Source organism: Sorex fumeus, unplaced genomic scaffold, assembly GCF_029834395.1.
Source record: "Sorex fumeus unplaced genomic scaffold, SorFum_2.1 ptg000073l, whole genome shotgun sequence".
NCBI classification, from domain to species: domain Eukaryota; kingdom Metazoa; phylum Chordata; class Mammalia; order Eulipotyphla; family Soricidae; genus Sorex; species Sorex fumeus.
Window position 1 is genome coordinate 6,860,831 of NW_026606130.1, and position 27,911 is coordinate 6,888,741.

The window sequence follows — 27,911 nt, forward strand, 5'->3', positions numbered from 1 at the left end:
CAGGAATTACTCCTGTTGGTGCTCAGGGGACCTTATTGGATGCTAGGAATAGAAACCTGGTTGGTCGTGTGCAAGGTAAACACCCTCCCTGTTGTGCTATCGCTCCAACCCTTATTGCTTGAATTTTTATAAATATCATATCATACTTTTATATACAAATTATTGATATATTTAAGAGAAAATATGTTAGAAAAATAACCCCTAATCCCTTTTGAACTCTAGATTCTGTGAACTATATGCTACTGATACCTCTATAAAGACTCTCACTTATAATCTAGTTTCATTAAATCCAGTATTCATAAATGTTATTATCTGATTTTCTAATCCTTAAATAATTCAATGGAAGCATATATCAAGGAAAGATTTTACAGAGAAATAAACACAAGAGACTAAATTCGGAGAAATGTTACCACAAGAAAACTATAAAGCTCAAATTTTGCATAAAACTTATTATGCAAATTTTAAGGTTTTAAAACTTTTTATAAGTTTTAGTTTAGGCACCGTGATTTACAATATTGACAATGACAAGTTTTCATGTATAAAACATTCCAACACCACACCCTTCATCAGAGTGTCAGATTCCCTCCACCATTGTCCCAGTGTCCCCCATTCCTATCTCTCCCCACAGCCTTTAGAGTGAAACACTTCCTATGAAAGATAAATTCTCAGTTGCTTTTTATTTATTTATTTATGCTTGCTTTTCTGGCCACACCTGGCAATGTTCAGGGGTTACTCCTGGCTTTGCACTCAGTTATCATTCCAGGTGGTACTTAGGGGATCATATAGAATACCAAGGGTAGAATCTGAGTTGGCCGCATACAAGGTGTGCAAGGCGTGCAATACCCTACCTGCTATACTATCTCTCTGACCCTGAGTATTTGTAAAATGTATAGAAATACTCACTGTATCATAATCACTAAAGACATCATATGATATTTTAAAAGTGCAATAAAATGAAAGTAAACTTTCACCTACTAAAAACCTTGATTATCCAGTAACAACTAATTTCCCAAGATTATAATTAGCAGAATTACTGTTATATGTAATTATATATAATCTCAAAGTATTATTATGTTTTTAGGAGATACTATGTAACTTTTTATGCTTATGTGAGTAACTAACTCATGGAACAATCTGTTTGCTCACCGTGCTAGTGTGGAGGAGTCAGAGATTCTCAGTGGTCTAATCAAATCTTTCATGAAAAATGATAGCGCCAAAGGGTGAAAAGGAGAATAGAGTTCTCTTATAGTTTAAACTTTACCATAATGTGTGCTAATGTATTTGACTCCTATAAATGTCTAGACTAGAAATAATCAAACCTGAGTTACAATTTAATATAATTAAATTTATGTGTAGAAGTAATCTTTAAATATTTTTCAAAGGCTTAAGGTGTAGTTCACCTTTGATGTGAATTTGATCTTATCTAGTTAGTTTACAGTAGTGTAAACACTTTTTATTAAAGTTCCTATCCATTCACAATAACTTAAGGCCCCAGATGATGATCAAATCTGGGAAACGAAAAGCACATTAAAAAGAGACTTGGCTGGAAATGATCACAGATGATAGGTGAATTGCTGTAAATCTAACAAACTCTGATTGTATTATGTAATTCAATTTTGTTAGTAAACCTAATATTGATAATGAAAGTTGTCTTAATGTGATTGTGTTTATAGCTATAGTTTGAAGATTTTATATCTTTTTCTTAAAGATTTTAAGCTCTGAGCATAGTGAAAAATCTTTTCTAATGTAATAGATCTAAATTATTATCTTTAGAGCTTATATTCTTTTTAAATAGGTTACCAAACAGGAAAACAACTGAAAACAGAAGTAGTAGGCTCTTTTCACAAAATTTTGTGGAATAAATTGCTGGAAGTATTAAGGTTTGGGCATAATTTACTTTCATTTTTATATATGCTATATATATATATATATATATATTCTTTAGTTTGGGAACCACACCCACTGATGTTCAGGGATTACTCCTTGCTCTGCACTCAGGAATAAATCCTGATAGTTCTCGGGGACCTTATGGAACATCAGAAATTGAACCTGGGCAATAACCATACTATCTCTTCAGTCCCTCATTTTTTGTTTTTACTCTTTAGGCCACACTTAGCAATGCTCAGGGGTTGCCCCTGGATTTGTACTAAGGAATTAATCCTGATGGTGCTCAGGTGATCATATTTCAGCCCCTCATTTATATGTTTTTATTCACTCCAACAAATAAAATGGTGTTCACTATAAAATTTATAATATTAAATACTTTAATAATATTTTTCTATTTACCCCGTGGCATATTCGATATGCCAAAAACAGTAACAAGTCTCACAATGAAGACGTTACTGGTGCCCGCTTGAGCAAAATGATGAACAACAGGAGGACAGTGCTACAGTGCTACAGTCACCATCTGTTGGGTAACATTGCTTTGTCCTTCTACAAGAAGCTTATGTTTATCTGGTTACACCCATTAATCTGGTTACACCCATCACAGTGCTCCTGAAGCACTTCCACTTCCATTGTGTTTATCTGTAAACAGTCTTCCCTATGCTCTCCTTCCCACCCAGTTAATCAGCTTTCCCCTTAATCAGACTTTGTTAATTTGTAAGATCAGTTTCCAAGAAATCTATGATTTTATATGTTTGAGTGAAATATTGCCTTTCTCCTCTCCTTATGCCTTATGAACAGTTTACTTTAAAGTAATATCCTTTTTGTATAGATACAGGAAGACCGTTAACATTATGCTTTGTAACTTAGGATTTGATTGGCCTCGAATATTATTCACTCCCGGGCATCTGCTTTCTCGACTTAAGCCTCAGTTGCCCTTAGTTCCTAACACCCCAAAAGCAGGGTCCCGACGAGGGACTGAATGGACCCAAAGCAAGCGGTGAGCTACCCTGGCAGCGAAATGGGACAGGCCAAAGTGCCACGATTCTTAACTATAAATTAAGAGTTTGATCATAGACAAATGCTGTCATGATCCAAAGGTAATGACAAGACTAGGATCCTGCTAGGGGTGGGAAAGACTATCTGGCCTGAGCACCGTAGTCTGAGATCGAGATGGCCCTAGGAGAACAATTCTATAAGTTTTAGATATTTCTTACTGTATCCATACAAAATGATTTATATTATATTCTTATACGCTTGTCGGACAAGGAGAGGAGAGGCACGCCCATGGGATTATGCTCTAGTGTGGGTCCTCCTGCTGAGGAAGGATCTGTCCTAGGAGTGGTCTTCCCTGAGGTTAAGATTTCTACCCCTATTGATTTCTACCCCTATTGATTGTGACCGCACCTATGTGTAATTGTTTCCCCAATTCCTCTTGAGAGAGATATAGACTGTAGATTGGGCATGGGGGGCAGAGAGTCAGAAGGAGAAGGGGGCAGAAACAGATAAAGACTGAATCAGAATAAACTTATGACTAATACCTACCAGCCTGGCCCTCGTTCCTTCCTCCGCCTGACCATCGCCATTGACCTCTCCGGGGTGGGAGAAGGGTGAGACTACCGAACGCGGGTGGCGGGAGAGATAGAGCCACCGCCACTGTGTGTGTGTGCCGTGTGCCCCTCGTTTGTGTGAGATTACACAACCATCTATTTATTAATTGTTCTTAATGTACAATGTTATGAACACTGTATAACAATATGTTAAAACCTAGTAAGAAATGATCCATTCCCACTGGGAATTTACAGTGTAGGATAATAATATCACTAATTCTAAGAATTGTGGAGATAGCCGCTGTCATATAAACACATCCATTGGCCCAGCTTTAGAGATTCAGTACTAAATCTCAGAAGAGATGCAAGCCAAGTTGCTAAAATCTATGGGTACACTGGTCTCTCAGCTGAAAATTCTGGGGTGCACTCAGGAGGAGGGTTGGTCAAGACCCTACCCTACCCAAATCCTAGGCAGTTGTACCCACACCCCAAAGATTCCACCACGCCAATGGCCCAGCTTTAATATTACTGAAATAATCTCTGCAGAGACACAAAATTAATGAAAATTAAAGGCACACCAGTTTTGGGACTGAGAACACAGTTCTAGAGTGTAATGGGCAACCTCCTCCAACCCCCTGTACATCTGAAAGCCCTGGCAGCCTGACTTACATCATACAGTTGCCATCATGTAAACTTATAGTAGAGTTTCTGGAGTATTTCCCCTCATATGTGAAAATGCAACACCTCCAAATTCCACATCACTGACATCCCAGTCAAAGTACACCAAATGAGATGGAAAAGTAATATAGACGCCAAATGAGTTAAATAAACAAAACAATAAAACAGAAGGCTCAACTAACAACAAACAACTTAATAAACCTTCAGCCAGGACTTAATGACCCCACGGTAAGATATAACAGTTTTCACAAAATTTATTCTATATCGTGTTTTTGATAATTCCATCAGCCATTTAGATGTAACAGACAATATAAAATAAATTATTTTGTGCCTGCTAAGGACACAGGTGTGGAGAGTGATTGGGAAAATGGGTCATGGTGGAAGCAAGGTCACTCTGGTGGTGGGATTGGTGTTGGAACATTGAATGCCTGTAATAACAGTTTTGTGAACAACTTTAGAAACCACATTGTTTAAATTTTAAAGTAAAAAAGAAAAGATAATACACAGTCTAGAAGAAAGGGGGAAAGGATTGTGGAAATAATGTATTTAAACATGAGGGGAGATATCAGAGGTATTTTATTACTTTTAAAGAATTGGTTAAGGCGTTGAAGAGATAGTAAAGGGGCTAAGATACCAGGGTTGATCCTCAGCACTGCTTATAGTACCCGAGTACTGCAAGGAGTGATCCATGAACACAGAGCCAAGAATAATCTTTGAGCACTCCAGGCATAACCCCAAAACCAAATGAACAAATGGAATTTGTATGAAGCATAAAGGGTTTTGAGGGCTATGGAAATAATCTGAATATCTTGATAATGATCTTTATGAGGATAGATACATAACAATATACATATCCAAAACCCATAGAATGTACAACATCAAGAGTGAATACTAATATAAATTATGGATTTTGGGTGCTTATGTGTATGTTTTTAACTGCAACAAATGTGCCACTCTAATGGAGGATATCAATAATGAGGGAAGACATGCATGTGTGGGTGTGTACATTCTTAATTCTGCTTTAAACTTAAACTTGCTGTTCAAAATCTCTTTTTAAAGTTGTGGTACAATTAAAATTAGAAAAGTAAATGTAGCAACATCTTTTTAAATTCAAAATATCCAGTAGTGTTGGGGAACCTGAGAGCCACTTCCAGCAATACTCAGAAAGGCAGTATTGATCTAACAGTTCAAGATTCAGCTTGGCAATGAACTTATTTTTTAAACAGTAGACATCCATCCCCAGAACTTCTTGGCCAACCATGCAGGCTTGATGGTTCAGTGTTTGATGTGGGAATTCAGTGATGTTTGTTCCCGAAGTGCTTTGGGGTCACAAAGGCCACACTTGTGATGCTTAGGTTTCACAAGGGCAGCATCAGGCAGTTGTGAGAGACTACTGGGCCGGTGCTGGAAGTAGGCAGGCCAAAATTGAACTCAGGGCTTTGTGCGTGTTAGGCATATATTATACTGCTTGAGCTATTTCTCTGACCCCTTTAGGCAAAGAATAATAATTCATAATTAAATCACTCTTAAAATTGTTATATTTGCTTATAATTTTTGTATTTTAGGAAAACAAGATATATCATCAAGTTTTAAAATAATGATTATAATGAATTTCTGCTTCCAGTTAAGATTCAGCAGAGTCCAGGGTTAGTTATGTTCTTGCTTCAATATCCCTCCCCCAATTCCTCCCAAGAAAAGAGAAAATACTCGAACAATGTGTTTTTAAGACACAGGATATGCAGTAGAGGATTCATTCTTGGATTTAGTAAATAGGTAAGTTGAACACTTCAATTGTGCACCTTACTGTCCTAAGTAATACCTGTACCATAAGAAGGAGAACTGACATAGAGCCTAGCAGGATAGAACGTTTTCTATTTGAGGAAATGTAGCAAAGAGTCTGAGGAGATAATAACAGCTAGATATCAAAGGACAAATTACCAGAGAGGAAAGAGAATTGCAGGAAAACCCCAGTTGACTTCAGTGACTGGCAGAGTGCTCATAAGGACATACACAGGATGAAACTCCCTAAAGCGGGAAATTTTCTATAAATATTGAAGGGAACAGTGCCTAGTATTCACACTGGTCTGTGAACAAAGCTTGTTCATACGAGCCATTCTAAAGAAGCTCCAATTTTGAGAATATAGGGAAGAGAACTTAGAGGGGTCTTTTCTTAGTTATGAGGGAATAATTAATGCTACATTGATTACTACTCAAGATTTATCTTCAGGATTAAATCCTTGGCATCATATAAACACAAAAGAAAATATAAAAGAAATCAGTATTAGGACTGGGCCCTACTCTGTCCAGTTGCCTTGCACAGAGCCAAACCAGGTTTAATAGCCAGATCCCATATGGTACATATGGTCCAATAGGAGTGATCCAGCAGGAGTGATCCCTGTGTGTAGAGTCAGGAGTAAGCCCTGATTTCTACCAGCTGTGGATCAACAACCAACCCCCCATCAGTATTATCAGATAAAGACAATAAAATAGCTCTTATAATTGTAATTTTTGTATTCAAAAAGTAAAGCAGAAACATTACTGATGCAAAAGATTCAAATCAGGTTTCTAGAGATGAGGATTATGGCTAGAGTGAAACTTAAGTATTAATGCCTTAATTGAAAATTTATATGTTTAAATGATATTATTAACATATAAGAATTATTGACATCATATTAACCAATTAAAATCATATTGGACAATGAAGAAGAGAAGTTAGTGAATTTGATTCCATTTCAATGGAATCCATCTAAAATGAAGCATAGGAGGTAAAAAAAATCATAAAAATCTAAAAGTATTGGTGAGGTAACTACAATAAACAATTAAATCCCACAAAGAAAATGGAAATATAATTCTTTATATAAGTAACCTTTCTGAATGTCAATGGACTTAACTTTCCCATAAAAAGACTTAGAGTGGTTGGATGGATCAAGGGAAAAAATACAACCTTCTGCTGCTTGTAGAAATGCAAACTAATTCTCAAAATTCACACAGGTTCAGAAAAAGAATGCAAAAATAATTATACAAGGTAACAGTACAGTAAGAACTACAGTTATAATTATATAATATTTAATATCATTCAAAATTAAGATAATAGATAGGGGTGGTCATTTGGACTGATTAAGATATCAGTAGATCAGGATGTGTGAATGCTTATTAATACATATGCACTAAATTACTGGGCAGCAAAGTTTATAAAGATATTATTCACAGAACTAAAATAAATATGGATGCAAATACAATAGTATTTGGATATTTCAATGCCCGACTTTCATCATTGGACAGATCAACTGTATAGAATACCAGTAAAGAAAAAGAATGGAGCCATGCCTTTTCAGAATGGGGAAAGGTAGATTTCCCTCCATTCTAGCGAGACCCATCAGCCAACACAACCAAACTCCTCTATCATTCGGAGATTATTGGTTCCTTAATTTACATTATCATCTTGTAGATTGTTGATTTGATGTCCTCCTTTACCATTTTTCAGGATTTTGATCCCTGGGTCTCTGACAGTTGGTGGAAGCAGAAAGGGCAGGGTAGGGTGGGGCTCCTGATTTCAATTCCTTCGTCGCCTGTGGTTGGTGGGAGCAAGCAGAGAATCTCTGGCCCGCGTCCATTGAGCCTGGAGTCCAAGGTCTCAGAGTTCCGCTTATCTTGTTCTGTGGGGCTTCAGTCGTGTGTAAGTCTCGGCCGGAGCATCCGGAAAGCATCCTGGAGCATGGCGGCGGCTGAGTAGTGGAGGTAGTGGAGGTAGGGATTGCATTGCGCACAGAAGACCCACACTACCCCAACCGGTACCAGATAAATACCTCACAGACAGACCTCCAATAACTCCACTACCTCTACTACCCAGCTGCCGCCACGCTCAATGATGCTTTCCGGACAGCGTGGCTGCAAAGCTGCCAGGAGACACATTGTAAGACACTTAATATCCATCTTCAAGAATTGCCATACCGTATTTGATAGGGTTCAAATATGGTTTGAACCATGGGAACACCTACAAGGGCGATTAGAGGCCGCCCCAAAAGCCTCTATCTCTCTTGGAGAGCCTGGCAAGCTACCGAGAGTATTCCACCCCCATGGCAGAGACTCGCAAACTATCCATTGTGTATTCGATATGCCAAAACCAGTAATCACAATGGGTCTCATTACTCTGACCTGAAGACGTCACCAAGATGGCAGCATTGATAAGGATGAGAAAGGAGAGGCTGATAAAAATCTCAAGGCCGAACTAGGCTACCAAAACGAAGGAAGACAAAAATGATCATCTGCATTTTCAATGCACGTATGCTAGCATCAGATGCATCCATCGAGGACCTGATGACACAAGCACGAAAGATCAAGTACGACACCATTGGTCTGACCGAGACAAAAGGCACCAATCACATCATGCCGTTTTCAACACTGGAGAAGAATTTTTCCTTGGAACATGCGATAAAAGGGGCATGGGAGTCGTCGGTGTCCTTGTCAACACGAACTTGGCCATGATTCATTCGAATGCCTAACAACCCGAATTGAACGTGTACTTGAATAGATGGGCTCACTGCCGGCAGTTTCTATCTTCGTTGTCTACACACCAACATCCAATTATGATGAAGGAGAAATTGAGAAGTTCTACATGGAACTGGAGAAGTTCTATAAAGAAGACCACACCTTCTACAAGATCATTGTGGGTGATTTTAATGCCAAGATAGGACCGAGAAGATCAGCCAAAGAACTCCACATCAGGACCCATGGCCTAGAATGGAACGAACAGGGTGAGAGACTGTCTGAGTTCATCATGTCGACCAAGACCATCCATGGTAACTCACAGTTTCAGAAGGCCGAGTCTAAACGTTGGACATTGGAATCTCTTGGTAGACTGTTCCACAATGGGAATGGACCACCACCTCCTTTGTGCAAAATTCTACTTCACAGAGCGGGGAGAAAGGGCTGCAAAGTTTAACAAGAGAACTCCCAGAACGACCACACACTGGGAGCTCTTTGGCACTATTGATGCAACATGGGAAGATGCCATCATTGACAACATTGACGAGGAATATGATCGACTGGTTAAGCACCTCCATGATTGTGCAAGGAATGCCAAGAGAGAGATAGCCACAAAAAAAGCCTGTTTTCGAAAACACTTGAGCTTATTCGCCAACGTGGTTTGGTGCATGCCCCAGGCAACCGAAAATGAATGTTGGAGCTCGGAAAGCAGTGCAGAGATGCGATCAAGGAAGACCTCAAAGAAAGAAGAGCAGAAGTGCTGCTAGATACGACAGAAGCTGGGAAAAACATTCGTAACGCCTGCCTGTCCTTCCCCAACTACAAGAACAAGATGACTGTCCTCCGACGTCCTGGTGGATCTATCACATCTTCCAGAAGGGCAATGGAGAAGATTATCCATGACATATACTCAGATCTCTTTGATAGCCATGTCCACCTGCCCACATACCAAATTCCACAGGATGGAAATGTCGTTCCCAATGTTCTCCTTCCAAAAATCGAAACGACATTTTGTCGGTAAAGAAACGAACAGCACCCGGCCCGGACAAGGTCAGACATGAACACCTGAAGAACCTGCTGTCAGTACTCATCAATAGGCTGGCTAGGCTCTTCACACGCTACCTGTCTGAATGCAAGGTTCCGTCCCAATGGAAAACCAGCAGGACCGTACTACTGTACAAGAACGGAGACATCCACGACATTGGCAACTTACGCCCAATCTGCCTATTGTCTGTCTTCTAGAAACTGTTCACTCAACTCATCCTGAATAGGATTAGCAGAACACTGGATGAAAGACAACCATGCGAGCAAGACGGGTTCTGCAAAGAATACAGCACTATCGACCATATGCACACGATAAACAAGCTCATTGAGTTTTCTTGGAAGTTCAAGATGCCGCTCTGTCTAACATTCATTGATTTAAAGAAGGCTTTTGATTCTCTTGAGATGGAAGCGGTCATTGAAGCCCTAGCCAATCAGGGCATTCAAACTCAATACATCAGGATCCTTCATGAGCTGTATTACGGATTCACTACCAGGATCTCACCATTCTACAAAGAAGTGATCATCGATGTCAGGAGAGGGATTCAGCTGGGTGATACCATTTCACCGAAACTCTTCAGTGCCACCATCGAGAACATCATGCAACGACTGGAATGGGAAGGGACGGTAGTGAAGATGGATGGTCGGCAATTACACCTCCTCCGCTTTGCTGATGACATTGTTCTAATAACACAAAACATTAGCCAAGCAGCACAAATGCTGGCTGACTTCAACTGTGAGTGTGGAAAGGTCAGACTACACCTGAATCTTACGATGACAATGTTTATGAGAAACAACCTCATTCCTGATGCTCCATTTGCTCTCAATGGAACGACCATCTCCGAATGCAACAGTTTTGTGTACCTAGGTCAAGAAGTCAACATGATGAATGACCTGGCACCTGAGTTGTGCAGGAGGAAGAGAGCAGCTTGGAACGCCTTCAAGAGCGTCGAAGAAATAGCTAAGAGGACAAAGAACCTCCGGCCCCAGGCACCTCTCTTTGATTCCACTGTTCTTCCTGCATTAGCATATGCCTCAGAGACATGGGCCCTATGCAAACAGGATGAGAAGGCTCTTCGGGTATCCCAAAGAGGAACTGAAAGAGCTATGCTTGAAGTAGCACGTTTCACTCAAATGAGAGAAAGTTCCGACCTCCGTCGACGATCAAGAATCAGGGACGCTGTCTCATTTGCCAAGACATCAAAAATAAGATGGGCTGGACACGTAATGAGATTAAGAGATTACCGCTGGACTAGAACCTTTACCGACTGGATTCTACATGACGTCAAAAGACCACGTGGCCGCTCACCTACCAGATGATCAGACTTCTTCATCAAGATCATGAATGATCGGTTTTAGGCTCTTCGTGTTCCTATAACGAACAGATGTCATTGGGCTACACTAGGACGCGACAGGGACAAATAGAGATGTTACTGGCATCCGCTCAAGAAAATCGACCATTAACGGGAAGTCAAGTTATCAAGTGATCAAGTGAGAATTTTGATGATCAAGAGGACTTACCTGGACTTCTATTTCTATCTTCAGGAGCAGCTAAATTCCTTTGGTTTTCTTTGTTCTTAAAGTTTTGTGCATGGTGGAGGTGAAACTTAAGATATTGGAAGTTCTATGAGAACTCGTGTCCAGTAGAAAATATGCCACTTGAGGGGGCTGGGAGATAGGACAGGAGAAGGACAACATCGGTTTTGAAGGTTAAATTTCAACCAGGAGAAGGAAATGGTGCTGAAAGATAATAAAGTGTTATTTATGAAACACTATCAACAATAGTGTCATCCTTGCGCAGGGGCCATGCTAATCTTCTCTGTATCGTTCCAATTTTAGTATATGTGCTGCGCCTTACAAGCGGCCAACATGGCCGACCCGAGTTCGATTCCTCCGCCCCTCTCGGAGAGCCCGGCAAGCTACCGAGAGTATTTGATATGCCAGACACAGTAACAACAAAGTCTCCAATGGAGACGTTACTGGGCCCGCTCGAGCAAATCGACGATCAACGGGAGGGCCTTTACCTTACCTTACCTATCAACAATAGTACTGAAAACCACAGTGCAATATATGGACACTCATATATATACGTATGTGTGTACATATGTATATATATAAGAAAGAATGCAAATCCCCACCACATCGAGAGGACAACAAAAAGAATCCAGAAGCCTCTGTAGGTGCTGCTCACCTAAGGGACTTCTCTGACAAAGAATTCAGATATGAAGTCATGAAGATGTTGAATGCACTCAATGAAACACTAGACAGATATCCAGTAGCATGACGGAAACTATCGACAAATTATGGGAAGAAATGAGAACAGAAATGTCAGGAATGAAAGATTCTGTAGATGAAATAAAAAAACTCAGGCTGTGCACTCAATAGTGTCCTAAGATATGATTCAAAGAGGAACAACATTAGAATCACTGGAGTTCCAGAAGCTCAGGGAAACAATGTTTTTGTTAGGGTCTCTTTTAGCTGGCACCCTTTTGGCTCCTTGAACCTGAATGGCTGCATTGTTGAGCTCTGGGAATTTTTCAGCAATGATTTGTTTAACCATGTTTTTTTCATTTGGATTGTTTCCCTGAGCTTCTGGTACTCCAGTGATTCTAATGTTGTTCCTCTTTGAATCATCTCTTAGGACACTGATTCCCTCGAGAGCTATTTTGAGGTTCCTTGACCACAGTTTGTTGTTGCCTGTTGGCTTAGGGCAGCTGATCTTCCAGCTCACTGATTCTCTCTTCAGCTGCGGTCATTCTACTGTTGAGTGCACAGCCTGAGTTTTTTATTTCATCTACAGAATCTTTCATTCCTGACATTTCTATTCTCATTTCTTCACCGTGAGATAGTTACAAGCTTTCATGTTTCGGTTACAGTCACACAATGATCAAACACCCATCCCTCCACCAGTGCACATTCCCCACCACAAATATCCTTGGTATACCCCCCATTTACCACCCTCCCTCTGCTTCCATGGCAGACAATATTACCCATAATCTCTCTCTACTTCTGGGCATTATGGTTTGCAATGCAGATACTGAGAGGTTATCATGTTTGGTCCATTATTTACTTTCAGCACACATCTCACATCCTGAACGGTTTCTCAAGCCATTGTTTTCTTAGTGATCTCTTCTTTTCCTCCAGCTGCCTTCTCCCCTTTGCTCATGAGGCAGGCTCCCAGCTATGGAGCAATCTTCCTGTCCCGTGTCTCTACTATCCTTAGGTGTCAGCCTCATGTTATGTTGCTTTATACCCCATAAATTAGTGTAGTCCTTCTGTGTCTGCCCCTCTCTTTCTGACTCATTTCACTTAGCATGATACTCTCCGTGTCTATCCATGTATAAGCAAATTTTATGACTTCATCTCTCCTAACAGCTGCATAGTATTCCATTGTGTAGATGTACCAAAGTTTCTTTAACCAGTCATCTGTTCTAGGGCACTTGGATTGTTTCCACGTTTTGTTTCCATTTTATCCATCCTTTAATCAGATATTGAGTGATAGGAGATCCTTGTATATTTAAATTAATTCCCTATCAAATGTGTGCTTTACAAATCACTTGATCACTTGATAACTTGAGTTCCCGTTAATCGTCAATTTGCTCAAGCGGGCGCCAGTAACGTCTTCATTTGTCCCTGTCGCGTGTTAGTGTAGCCCAGTGGCACCTGTTCATTCTAGGAACATGAAGAGCCTCAAACCGATCGTTCAGGATCTTCATGAAGAATTCTGACCATCTGGTAGGTGGCTGGCCACACGGTCTTTTGACATCCCGTGTAATCCAGTCGGTAACTGCTCTAGTCCAGTTGTCGACTCCAAATCTCATTACGTGTCCAGCCCATCTGATTTTTGACACCTTGGCAAACAAGACAGCGTCCCTGATACTTGATCATCAATGGACGTCATTACTCCGTATTCTTTCTCTCCTTTGAGTGAAATGTGCTTTCAATTCCTCTTTGGGATACCCGAAGAGCCTTCTCATCCTCTTTACGTGGGGTCCAGGTCTCTGAGGCGTATGTTAATGCAGGAAGAACAGTGGAATCAGAGAAATGTACCCGGAGTCTGAGGTTCTTTGTTCTCTTAGCTATTTCTTTGATGCTCTTGAAGGCATTCCAAGCTGCTCTCTTCCTCCTGCACAACTCAGTTGCCAGGTCATTCATCATGTTGACTTCTTGACCTTGGTACACATAACTGTTGCATTTGGAGATGGTCGTTCCGTTGAGAGTGAATGGAGCGTCAGGAATGAGACTGTTTATCATAAACATTGTCTTCGTAAGATTCAGGTATAGTCTGACCTTTCCACACTCACAGTCGAAGTCGGCCAGCATTTGTGCTGCTTGGCTAATGTTTTGTGTTATTAGAACAATGTCATCAGCAAAGAGGAGGTGGTGTAATTGCCGACCATCCATCTTCACTACCGTCCCTTCCCATTCCAGTCGTTGCATGATGTTCTCGATGGTGGCACTGAAGAGTTTCGGTGAAATGGTATCACCCTGCCGAACCCCTCTCTTGACATCAAAGATTACTTCTTGGTAGAATGGTGAGATCCTGGTAGTGAATCTGTAATACAGCTCACGGAGATCTTGATGTATTGAGTTTGAATGCCCTGATTGGCTAGGGCTTCAATGACCGCTTCTGTCTCAACAGAACCAAAGGCCTTCTTTACATCAATGAATGTTAGACAGAGCGGCATCTTGAACTCCCAAGAAACCTCAATGAGCTTGGTCATCATGTGGATATGGTCGATGGTGCTGAATCCTTTGCAAAACCCGGCTTGCTCGCATGATTGTCCTTCATCTACTGTTCTGCCAGTCCTATTCAGGATGAGTTGAGTGAACAGTTTCTAGATGACAGACAATAGGCAGATTGGGCGTAAGTTGCCAATGTCGTGGATGTCTCCGTTCTTGTACAGTAGTACGGTCCTGCTGGTTTTCCATTGGGACGGAACCTTGCATTCAGACAGGTAGCATGTGAAGAGCCTAGCCAGCCTATTGATGAGTACTGACAGCAGGTTCTTCAGGTGTTCATGTCTGACCTTGTCCGGGCCGGGTGCTGTTCGTTTCTTTACCGACAAAATGGCGTGTCGGTTTTCGGAAGGGAGAACATTGGGAACGACATATCCATCCTGTGGAATTTGGTATGTGGGCAGGTGGACATGGCTATCAAAGAGATCTGAGTAGAAGTCATGGATAATCTTCTCCATTGCCCTTCTGGAAGATGTTTTTTTTTATTTAATCATTTTTTTTATTAGTGAAACACCATGAGGTACATTTATAGACTTATAAATTTTTGTGCTTGGGTTTCAGTTATACAATGATCAAGTACTCAACCCTCCACCAGTGCCCATCCTCCCCCACCACGGGTCCTAGCATCCCTCTCCCCCCCATCCCCCCCGTCCCACCCTGCCGCTGTGGCAGGGCATTCCCCCTTGTTCTCTCTCTCTTCTTTTGGGTACTGTGTTTTGCCAGAGAGGCATTGAGTGGCAATCATGTTTGGTCTATAGACTACTTTTAGCATGTCTCTCCCACCCTGGGAGGGTTTCACATTGAAAAAGTTTAGAAGGGACAGTGAAGGCTATTTTCTCTTCATCAAGGGATACATACAGCAGGAAGAAATCACACTCTTAAATGTATATGCACCTAATGAGGGAACAGCTAAATATCTAAAACAACTGCTAACAGATTTTAAGGAGGACATCGCTACCAACACAATAGTACTTGGAGACTTCAACATCGCCTTATCAACTCTGGATAGATCAACAAGAACAAAACCCAGCAAGGAATTATTGGCTTTGAAAGAAGAAATAGAAGAGAAAGGGCTTATAGACCTATACAGGGCTTTACACCGCCAAAAGAAAGAATACACATTCTTCTCCAGTGCGCACAACTGGAAGATGTTTTAGATCCACCAGGATGTTGCAGGACAGTCATCTTGGTCTTGTAGTTGGCGAAGGACAGGCAGGCGTTATGAATGTTTTTCCCGGCTTCTGCCGTATCTAGCAGCACTTCTGCTCTTCTCTCTTTGAGGTCTTCCTTGATCGCATCTCTACATTGTCTTGTGAGCTCCGCTGTTCGCTTGCGGTTACCTGAGGCATGCGCCAAACCACGTTGACAAATAATCTCAAGAGTTTTTGAAGACAGGCTTTTTGTGACTCTCTCTCTCTTGGCGTTTCTGGTACAATCATGGAGGTGCTGAACCAGTCAATCGTATTCCTCGACAATGTTATCAAGAACGGCATCTTCACATGTTGCATCAATAGTGCCAAAGAGCTCCCAGTTTGTGGTCGTTCTGGAAGTTCTCTTGTTAAACTTTGCAGCCCTTTCTCCCCGCTCTGTGAAGTAGAATTTTGCATAAAGGAGTTGGCCGTCCGATCCCGTTTGTAATTTTGGGATAATAGCGACATTGGTTAAGCAAAACCGTCAATTGAATATTATGTGGTCTATTTCGTTGTGGATTCGTCCACCGGGAGACTTCCATGTCCAACATTTGTATTCGGCCTTCTGGAACTGTGAGTTACCATGGATGGTCTTGGTCGACAAGATGAACTCAGACAGTCTCTCATCCTGTTCATTCCATTCTAGGCCATGGGTCCCAATGTGGAGTTCTTTGGCTGATCTTCTCGGTTCCTATCTTGGGATTAAAATCACCGACAATGATCTTGTAGAAGGTGTGGTCTTCTTTATAGAACTTCTCTAGCTCCATGTAGAACTTCTCAATTTCTCCTTCATCATAATTGGATGTTGGTGTGTAGACAACGAAGATAGAAACTGCCGGCAGTGAGCCACATCTATTCAAGTACACGTCCGATTCGGGTTGTTAGGCATTTGAATGAATCAATGCACATACCAAGTTCGTGTTGACAAGGACACCAAAGACTCCCATTCCTCTTTCCTCGCATGTTCCGAGGAACAATTCTTCTCCAGTGTCAAAAACTGCGTAATGTGATTGGTGCCTTCCTGTCTCTATAAGCCCACTGATGTCGTAATTAATCTTTCACGCTTGTACCATCAGGTCCTCGATGGATGCATCTGATGCTAGCGCATGTGCATTGAAAGTACAGACAATCATTTTTGTCTTCCTTTGTTTTGGCAGCCTTGTTTGGCCTTGAGATTTTATCAGCCTCTCCTTCCTCATCCTCAATGCTGCCATATTGGTGACGCCTTCAGGGTCAGAGGAATGAGACCCATTGTAATTACTGGTTTTGGCATATCGAATACACAACATATAGTTTGCGAGTCTCTGCCTTGCTGGCGGAATACTCTCGGTAGCTTGCCAGGCTCTCCCAGAGGGATAGAAGCTTTTGGGGCAGCCTCTAATCACCCTTGTAGGTGTTCTCATGGTTCAAACCATATTTGAACCCTATCAAATATGGTATGGCAATTCTGGAAGATGGGTATTAAGTGTCTTATGATGTGTCCCAAAAGTATCCTGGAGCATGGCGGTGGCTGGCTAGTGAAGGTAGTGGAGGTAGTGGAGCTTTGCCAGTGAGGTATTTATCTGATACAGGTAGGGGTAGGGTGGGTTCTCTGTGCGCAATCCAATCCCTGGGTCTCTGGCGGTTGGTGGAAGCAGACAGGGCAGGGTAGGTTGGGGCTCCTGGTTTTAATCCCTTCGTCCCTGTGGTTGGTGGGAGCAAGCAGAGAATGCCCGGGTAGTTTGAGCCTGGAGTCCAAAGTCTCAGAGTTCTGTTTATCTTGTGCTTTGTGTCTTCAGTCATGCTTGAGTCTCGGCCGAGCATCCAGAAAGTGTCCTGGAGTGTGGCAGCTGGGTAATGGAGGTAGTGGAGGTCCTCCAAAGAAGTAGTGGTGGCCCTCTCCTCCAAAACTTGCGGCAGTATTGCAAGCATGGACAAATCCTTCTGGCCCTTGTTGAGGGGATGTGAGGGTGATCTGGCTGCGACATCTGTCACCCCATTGATCACCAGGGTTGATTCGGCTGATCTTGCTGGCTAGGCGGGTGTCCCCTTCCTCCCTCACCACTCCATGTGCGTCCCTCCCGAAGCTGCATGCCCGGTCGAAGAGGACAGCCTTGCCCGAATAGAGACAGACTGGTCTTCAGTCGAGGGTATACGAGTAGCTACGCTCCCCTGCTAGAACATCCAAATAAACTTTACAAATACATTCTCCTATTCTGTAGGTTGCCATTCAACACTGCTGATGTGTTCTGTGAAATTTCTAATGTGTTGGAAGACAAGATTAGATTGCCATTGACTGATAATTTATCAAATCCAATTTATAACTAACTGAGTGTTGTTTGTTGGGAAAAAATGATACAAATGCAGTAATGACTCTGTTATAGTTACTTCTTTTTACTTAAAGTAAAAAATTATGCTGATTACCTATGCTAGTATTATTATTCTTTGATAATATATGCATTCAATCGACGGTATCTGGACATAGCCAAGTTACAGAGAAACATGGTTTTCTGTTACCTTCACCAGGAACAACACGATAAGTTCCTTTCATTTATCTATAACTCATGAACAGCAAATATGTGCAGTGGCAGAAAGATAGATTCCATGATATATATACATATATATGTATATATATATATATCATGGTATATATATATATATATATACTGTGAGATAGCATGTTTGAAGAGGTTCTTAATATAGTATTTTCCTAATTTGCATACTTCAAGCATTAATGAATGTAATCTCCCAAAGTGATAAAGAAATTGGAAGATTATTAATTAATTTTAGTACTTACTATTTAAGTTTTGCACCTTGTTCCGAAAAATAATATAAAACTGAAACTCATAAACAAAGTTAACTGCTACTAACCATCTTCAATATTTTTAAGGAGATTCATTTTTAAAAAATTTTTTATTAGTGAAACTCTATGAGGTACAGTTGTAGACTTACAAATTTTTGTGCTTGGGTTTCAGTTATCAAACGATCGAGTACCCATCCCTCCACCAGTGCCCATTATGCACCACCACTAATCCAAGTATCCCTCCCATCCCCTCCCCCATCCCTGCAGATTCAATTTTAAGGTACTCTTTTATCTCTCAAGTTTTTTGTTCTGTTTTGGGGTCACTCTTGATGGTGATCAAGTAACCATATGGTATACTGGGTATCAAAGGTGGGTGGCCTCATACAAGGAAAATGCTCTACCTGTTGTACGTTCACTCTTGCCCCTATTTTCCAAGTTGTTTTTTTTCTTTTTTTTTCTTCTTGGGTCACAGCCAACAATGCTCAGGGGTTACTCCTGGCTCTGCACTCAGTAATTAATCCTGATATATCTTGGGAGACCATATGGGATGCCGGAGATTGAACCCGGATCAGCTGCACATGAAAGGCAAACGCCTTACCTGCTGTCTTATAGCTCCAGCCCCTGTTTTCCAAGTTTTAAGTGAGATAAAATACTTAGATAAAAGTTTACTCCTTTACATTCAGGGTTATGTCTTGTACTTCCAATTACTCCCTCAAGTGTTCTGAAATTGTGTTCTCATCAGGAAAAATTTTGATGGGAACAAATTTAAAAAATTAATGGTGGGAGGGTGTTGGTACATTGGTGGTAGTGGGGTGCAATAGCTGTGTACATAATACCATAAACATTAACACTACTTTAACAATATGACTTAAACTATAATATATAATTTATTTCATAATAGAGCCATGAACACTTTCCAGAGCAATTGGTAAATGTATTTTGTATGCAAATAATGAGGAGTATTTAGCTTATATACAGACCAGAATAAAGGAAGAACAAATAAAAAGACAAGTGTAAAATGAGTGTAAATGTTAATATTTTATTACTTTTCAATTTTTGTTCTCAATTTATTGAACCACACCTAGTGTTGCTTGGAGTACCATAGGGTACCTGGTATTGAATTCCGGACTCCAATATACAAAGAATGTACTTCATCCCATTAATTTATTTTTTGATCTTTCCTTTTAAAGTTCTAATAAAAAATTAAGGGAAAAAAGTTGTGACTAAAAGTAGTCATTTCAGTTATATGTCTTGAAGATTTATCTGACTATATCACTGTTTCCGTAGGGGGTACCAATCGGAGGGCTCTAGAATAGTGCAGTAGTAGACTAATATGGGGAGCAAGGGAATATTTTATTTTTACTTGCTTAAAGAAAATAATAATGAAAGTTTACTCTGCCGCATGGCAGAGTCTGGCAAACTTCCCGTGTCGTACTCAATATGCCAAATACCAGTAACAATGATGGGTCTCATCCTCCTAATCCTGAAAGAGCATTGAAAATGGCTCTTTTAAAATCTCAGGGCTAGGTAGAAGGAGACTTTACTGGTGCCTGCTCGAGACAATCGACGAATAACAGGATGATCGTGATCGTGACCGTGATCGAAAGAAAATAAATTTACTGTTTTCCCCCATTTTTTTATGGAATCACTGTGAGATATATAGTTACAAAGATTTCATGATCATGTTTCAGTCATACAGTGTTCCAACACCCATGCCTCCACCACTGAACATTTCCAACTACCAAATGCCCCATTATGGTTTGCAATACAAATATTGAGAGGCAATTATGTTTTGTCCTTTACCCACTTTCAGCATGCATCTTCATCCAGACCAGTCCCTTCCAATCACAGTGATCCCTTCTATATCCCAACTGCCCTCTCCTCCAAAACTTGAGGCAGGTTGGAAACATGGACAAATCCTCCTGGCCCTTGTTCTTACTATAATTGGGTGTTATTCTCAAACTATGATTTTTATATCCCACAAATGAGTGCAGTCAATCTATTTCTGTCCCTCTCCTTCTGACTCATTTCACTTTTCATGATGCTCCCCATGTCAATGCACTTATAAGCGAATTTCATTATTTCATTTTTTTCATTACTTCAATGAATGAGAGTCTGTTTCTCCCCGCATCCACACCAGCACTGGTTGTTCTTATTCATTTGAATGTGTACCACTCTCTGTGGTGTAAAATGATATCTCATTGTGGTTTTAATTTTAATCTCCCTGGTGATTAGCGATGTAGAGCATTTTCCATGTGCCTCTTTTCCATTTGTATTTCTTCTCCACATTTTTGATGGTGTTGGAGGTTTTTTCTTGTAAAGTTCTACCAGTGACTTATAGATATTTGATATAAACCCTTTATCTGATGTAGATTAGGTAAATAAGTTTTCCAATTCCATGGGCTCTTTCTGTATCTTGGTCACCATTTCTTTAGAGGTGCATAAGTTTCTTTGCTTAAGGTAGTCTTATTTGTTTATTTTTGCTTCCACTTGCTTGGTCAGAGGTGTTTCATCTTTAAAGATATCTTTAGTTTCAATATCTTGGAGGGTTCTGCCTATGTTTTTCTCCAAGTACCTAAGGATTCACGTCTGATATTAAATCCATTTGGTTCTGACTTTCGTGCCTACCGTGAGAGAGAGGTCTAATTTCATTTTTTTGCATGTATTGTCCTGTGTTTCCAGCACCACATGTTTAAGAGGTATTCCTTTCTCCACTTCACATGTCTTGCTCCTTTATCAAAGATTAAGTGATCATATATTTGAGGGTCTGTGTCAGGATATTCTACATTATTCCAGGGGTCTGCGGATCTGTTTCTATTCTAATATTATTCTGTTTTAATTTCTACTGCTTTGCAGTAAAGTTCAAAGTTGGGGAAGGTGATGCCTCCCATCTACTTTTGCACAAGTAATGCTTAATTATTTGTGAATGGCTATTGTTTCATATAAATTTTGAGGAGTGTTTGGTCTATGTCTTTGAAAATGTCATGGGTATCCTTATAGGGACCACATTGAATTTGTACTGCTTTGGAGAGTATTGCCATTTTGACAAAGTTAATCTTCTCAGTCCATGAGCAGGAGATGTGGCTCCCTTTCTTTCTGTCCTACTTTATTTCTTTAAGTAGCGTTTTGTAGTTTTCATTTAAAATCTCCTTCATCAGGGGCTGGAGAGATAGCACAGCTGATTAGGGCGTTTGCCTTGCATGTGGCCGACCCGGGTTCGATTCCCAGCATCCCATAGGGTCCCCTGAGCACCGCCAAGTGTAACTCCTGAGTGCAGAGCCAGGAGTAACCCTTGTGCATCGCCGGGTGTGACCCAAAAGTAGAAAAAAAATAAAATCTCCTTCACCTCTTTAGTTGGGCTGGAACAATAGCACAGCAGTAGGGCGTTTGCCTTGCACTCAGCTGACCCAGTCGGCCCAGGTTCGATTCCTCTGCCCCTCTTGGAGTGCCCAGCAAAGTACTGAGAGTATCTCGCCGGCATGGCAAAGCCTTTAAAGCTCCCCGTGACATATTCAATATGCCAAACACAGTAACAAGAAGTCTCACAATGGTGACGTTACTGGGCCCACTCGAGCAAATCGATGAAAAACAGGAGGACAGTGACAGTGACAGTGACAGTGACTTCTTTAGTTAAGCTAATTCTAATGTACTTGATATTCTAAGGCACGATTGTGAAGGTTTTTTTTAAAAAAATATATCTCTTTCTTCTTTTTATTATTTGTGTATATAGGAAAGCCATGGACATTTGGTTATTGATTTTGTAACCTGCCACTTTACTATGCAAACCTATTATTTCTAGGAGCTTTTTTGTAGAGTCTTAGGATTTTCTAAATATACTATCATGTCATCTGAAAATAGTGACTTCTTCATGTCTTATCTGGAAGCACTTGATATATTTTCCATGCCTAACAACTGTGGCAATTACTTCCAGTATTATATTGAATAGAAGAATGTTCTCTATACTGTTGCTATGATCATATGGTTTTATTTTTCCTTTGATTGATATGACAAATTATGTTGATTGACTTGCGAGTGTTAAGCTATCATTTCATCCCTGAGATGAATTCTGCTTGGTTGAGATAAATTAACTTTTTGATGGTCTTCTTAGATGATTTTTTAAATCTATTTGCTAGCATTTTATTGAGAATCTTTGCATCCATATTCATCAGGTATATCAGCATGTAGTTCTCTTTTTTGTGTGTCTCTGTCTGCTTTTGGTATCGGGATAATATTTGCCACATAAAACTAGGAGTCTGCCAGCCGCTGCCCAGAGTATAGAACCCACTTCTCAAGCAGGTATGCTAATCCTCCTGGATGCACCCATCCCACCACCTCAAACTCAGCCCCCCAGTCAAAAGGAAGTGTTTGCCCCCTGCATCTCACCTGGGAACTCCCTCCTTTGCCAACCACCATCCCCAGAGCACTGAACCCACTTATCCAACAGGTATGTGGACACCTAGCATTGCTCCATTGCATCTACCCATTATGACATACCTTAAAAATCTCGAACCACAAAACTCTGTGGACAATAGTGACAGGTTAAAAAACCAATACCCAAAAGTCCATGGCTTTTCTATATACGAATAATGAAAAAGAAGAAAGATATTTAAAAAAAGGTCATTCATAATAGTGCCTCCGAAAATCAAGCACCTTGGAATCAGCTTAATTAAAGAGGTGAAGGACCTATACAAAGAAAACTACAAAACACTACTTCAAGAAATTAAAATTGACCATAGATCAAATATGTTGGCCACTTACTACCTGTATTGCAAACCATAACACCCAAAAGGAGAAAGAGAGAGAAAGATAGTAAAAGAGAATGTGCCTGCCACAGAGGCAGGTAGGGGGATGGGGTGGACGTGGCAGGAGGGATACTGGGAACATTGGTGGTGGAAAATATGCACTGGTGGAGGTATGGGTATTCGATCATTTTATGACTGAAACATGATCACGAAAGTTTGTAAGTCTGTAACTGCACATCATGGTGATTAATTTAAAAAATTTAAATTAAAAAAACTGAAAATAAATTTTAAAAGAGAAATTAAAGAGGACACCAGGAAATGGAGACACATCCTTGGTCATGGATAGGGAGGATTAACATCGTCAAAGTGGCAATACTCCTCAAAGCATTGTACAGATTCAATTCAATCCCTATAAGAATACCCATGACATTTTTCAAAGAAATAGGCAAAACACACCTGAAATTTATATGCAGTAATAAACCTCCAGGAATATCCAAAACAATCCATAGGAAAAAGTAGATGGGTGGCATCAACTTCCCCAATCTCAAACTGTACTACAAAGCAGTAGTAATTAAAACAGCATGGTATTGGAATAGAAACAGACCCCAGACCAATGGAACACAGTTGAATATTCTGACACAGGCTATCAAGTATACTATCACTTAGTGTTTGATAAAGGAGCAAAAAATGTGAAGTGGCGCAAAAAAGAACCTCTTCAACAAGTGGTGTTGGGGAACTGGACAGCTACATGCAAAACAATGAACTCAGACGTCTGTCTAACGCCAAGCACAAAATCATATAAAGCTTCCTTTTCGTCCATCAAGCTGAGCTGGTCTCATCTCCCCACCCAGGTCAGTTTATCTGCAGCTTCTCGAACCCGGGACTTGGATTTCACCCTGCAAGCCCTTCAGGTGTCCTCCGCACCTTGGGAGACAAAGCAGCTCTGAGCCTCTCTACCTCTTCCTTTTCGTCCCCCAAGCTGAGCTGGTCTCTTCTCCCCACCCAGTCTTTACTCCCCCCACACACACCAGGTACCCGTGGGGGTGTGGCCGCTTTAGAAGTGGGCGTGGCTAGTTTAAAAGTGGGCGTGGCCGAATCTTAGGAGGGTGGCCGCATGTAGTTTACTCATACCAAGAAATCTACCTCCTACACCTACACACGAATATGAAGAAACAACATATCCCCACTGCAGGGAGAGGATGATGAAATGAGTCCAGAAGACTCAGTAGGTGCTATCCACCTAAGGGACCTCTCTGACAAAGAATTCAGATATGAAGTCATGAAGATGTTCAATCAACTCAATGAAACAGTCAGACAGATAGCCAGTAAATTCAAAGAAGACATGAAAGAAACAATGGATCGCACAAACAACAAAATACAGGAAGAAATGAGAGCAGAATTTGGAAAGCTATGCACAGAAATGTCATGAATTAAAGATCTCGTAGATGATCTAAAAAACTCAAAAATGATCTATGCCCTCAAAAATAGAATGACCAAGGCTGAGGAAAGAATCAGTGAGCTGGAAGATCAGCTGCACCAAGACAACAGGAAACAAGAAACAATGCAAGGGACGTCAAAATAGTTCTAGAGAGAATCAGAGTCCTAGGAGACGATTCCAAGAGGAACAACATTAGAATCATTGGAGTACCAGAAGCTCAGGGAAACAATTCCAATGAAAAGGCCACGGGTAAACAAATCATAGCTTAAAATTCCCAGAGCTCAACAATGCAGCCATTCAGATTCATGGAGCCAAAAGTGTGCCAGATAAAAGAAACCCTAACAAAAACACTCCAAGACATATCATAGTTAGAATGATCGATGCTGAGGATAGGAGACACAATACTGCAAGCAGCAAGGTCAAAGAAGGAAATCACATACAAAGGAACACCCCTTAGATTCACAGCAGACCTATCAGAGGAAACCCTCCAAGCCCGAAGGCAGTGGTGAGATATAGTGAAAAAACTCACTGAAATGAATGCTTCACCAAGAATACTCTATCCGGCTAAACTCTCCCTCAAAATCGAAGGAAAGGTACACTATTTTCTAGATAAACTGCAGCTGAGGAAATTCATAGGCTCAAAACCAAACCTAAAAGAAGGACTAAAGGGGCTACTATAATACAAGACAAACCCTAAAACCACAACAGACCCTTACAGAAAGATGACACAAAATCCCATAACAATAATCTCTCTCAATGTCAACGGTCTAAATTCACCATTTAAGAGAAACAGGGTGGCAAAATGGATACAGAGACAGAACCCAACATTCTGCTGCCTACAAGAAACTCATCTCAACAGTCAGAGAAAACACAGACTCAAAGTCAAAGGATAAAAAACAATCCTGCAAGCAAAAAGCTCCCTCAAAAAAGCGGGGGTGGCCATACTAGTATTCAACAACATTAATTTCACGTGGAAAAAGATAACTAGGGACAGTGAAAGCTACTTTCTCTTCATCAAGTGATACGTACAACAGGGAGAAATCACACTCTTAAATGTATACGCACCTAATGAGGGAACAGCTAAAGATTGAAACAACTGCTAACAGATTTTAAGGAGGACATTGCTAGCAACACAATAGTACTTGGAGCCTTCAACATCGCCTTATCACCTCTGGATATATCAACAAGAACAAAACTCAGCAAGGAATCATTGGCTTTGAAAGAAGAAATAGAAGAGAAAGGGCTTATAGATCTATACAGGGCTTTACATCCCCAAAAGAAAGAATACACATTCTTCTCCAGTGCACACGGAACATTTTCCAAAATAGACCATGTGCTAGGCCACAAAACATACCTCAAAAGAATCAGGAAGATAGAAATAGTATCAAATATCTTTTCAGATCACGATGCACTGAGAATAGAAGTGAATCATACACAGACACGGAGAAACAAATAAAACACATGGAAATTGAACAACTCAATGCTCAACAACGAGTGGGTCAGGAACGAAGTCAAGGACGAAATCAAAGCATACCTGGAAACAAATGAGAATGAAGACACGAGCTACCAGAACCTATGGGATGCAGCAAAAGTCATATTAAGGGGAAAATTTGTAGCTCTGCAAGCATATCTCAGGACAGAAGAAAGGGTGCACAGAAACAGCTTGACCTTACAGCTTAAGACCTTAGAAAAGGATCAACAGAAAGAGCCTAAATCAGGCAGACGTAAAGAGATCATAAAACTTAGAGCAGAAATCAATGACATGCAAACCAAAGAAACAATCCGAAAGATCAATGAAATCAAGAGCTGTTTCTTCGAGAAAATAAATAAGATAGATAAACCACTAGCATCACTCACAAAGAAACAGAGAAAGAGAACCCAAATAAACCGAAGCAGAAATGAGAAAGGGGATATCACAACAGAAACCAAAGAAATCCAAAAGATCATCAGAGACTACTTTGAAAGTCTGTATGCCACGAAACAAGAGAACCTAGAAGAAGTGGATAAATTCCTGGGTTCCTATAATCTCCCAAAACTGAATGAAGAAGATCTAGAGTATCTGAATAGACCTACTAACATCAAGGAAATTGAAACTGTAATCAAAAGCCTTCCCCAAAACAAAAGCCCGGGTCCAGATGGATTCACTAGCGAATTTTTCCAAACATTTAAAGAGGACCTACTGCCAGTCCTTCTCAAGCTTTTCCAGGGAATTGAAAAAACAGAAACTCCCAAACAGTTTCTATGAAGTGCATATCTCTCTAACACCAAAAGGAAACTAAGACACCACGACAAAAGTTCACCTGATGAACACGAATGCGAAGATTCTGAACAAAACACTAGCAAATAGAATTCAGCTCCTCATCAAAAATATCATACACCATGACCAAGTAGGATTCATCCCTGGGATGCAAGGCTGGTTTAATACTCGGAAATCAATCAACATAATCAATGATATCAACAAAAGAAAAGATAAAAATCATATGATCATATCAATAGATGCAGAGAAAGCATTTGGCAAGATCCAGCTCCCGTTTATGATGAAAACCTTAGCCAAAATGGGGATAAGGGGACTTTCCTCAATATAGTTAAAGCCATCTACCACAAGGCTACAGCAAGCATCATACTCAATAGGGAAAAACTGAGAGCTTTCCCTCTAAGCTCAGGGATGCGACAAGGATGTGCACTCTCTCCACTGCTGTTCAATATATTATTTGAAGTACTTGCAATACCGATTAGGCAAGAAAAAGTTATTAAGGGCATCCAGGTAGGAAAGGAAGAAATCAAGCTCTCACTATTCACAGATGATATGACACTATACTTAGAGAACCCTAAAACCTCTACCAAGAAACTCCTAGAAACAATAGGCTTGTAAAGTAAAGTTTCAGGCTATAAAATCAATACCCAAAAGCCCATGGCTTTCATACATGCAAATAGTGAAGGAGAAGAAAGTGTCATGAAGAAAACAATCCCGTTCACCATTGTGCCTCAGAAAATCAAGTACCTAGGAATCAGCTTAACTAAGGAAGTAAAGGACTTGTACAAAGAAAAATATAAAACGCTACTTCAGGAAATAAAAGAGGACACAAGGAAATGGAAAAATTTCGCCTGTTCATGGATCGGGAGAATTAATATTGTCAAAAAGGCAATATTCCCCAAAACATTGTATAAATTCAATGTGATCCCTATTAGGATACTTATGACATTCTTCAAAGAAATGGAGCAAGCACTCCTGAAATTTATATGGAACAGTAAACCCCCAGGAATTGCTAAAGCAATTCTTGGGAAAAAGAAAATCACTTAATCACTTAATCACTTAATCCCTGTTATTCATCGATTTATTCGAGCAGGTGCCAGTAATGTCTCCATTCATACCGGTTGCGT

The 27,911-nt window shown here is 40.5% G+C and overlaps 1 non-coding gene across 1 annotated transcript; it reads right to left on the reverse strand.

The window, feature by feature from the left end:
* Window positions 1–11,387: 11,387 nt before the first annotated feature.
* LOC130038260 (U6 spliceosomal RNA) lies at window positions 11,388–11,498 on the reverse strand. The gene has a single exon (XR_008794638.1). It is a non-coding gene; the product is annotated as a U6 spliceosomal RNA (small nuclear RNA).
* Between the last annotated feature and the right edge of the window lie 16,413 nt (window positions 11,499–27,911).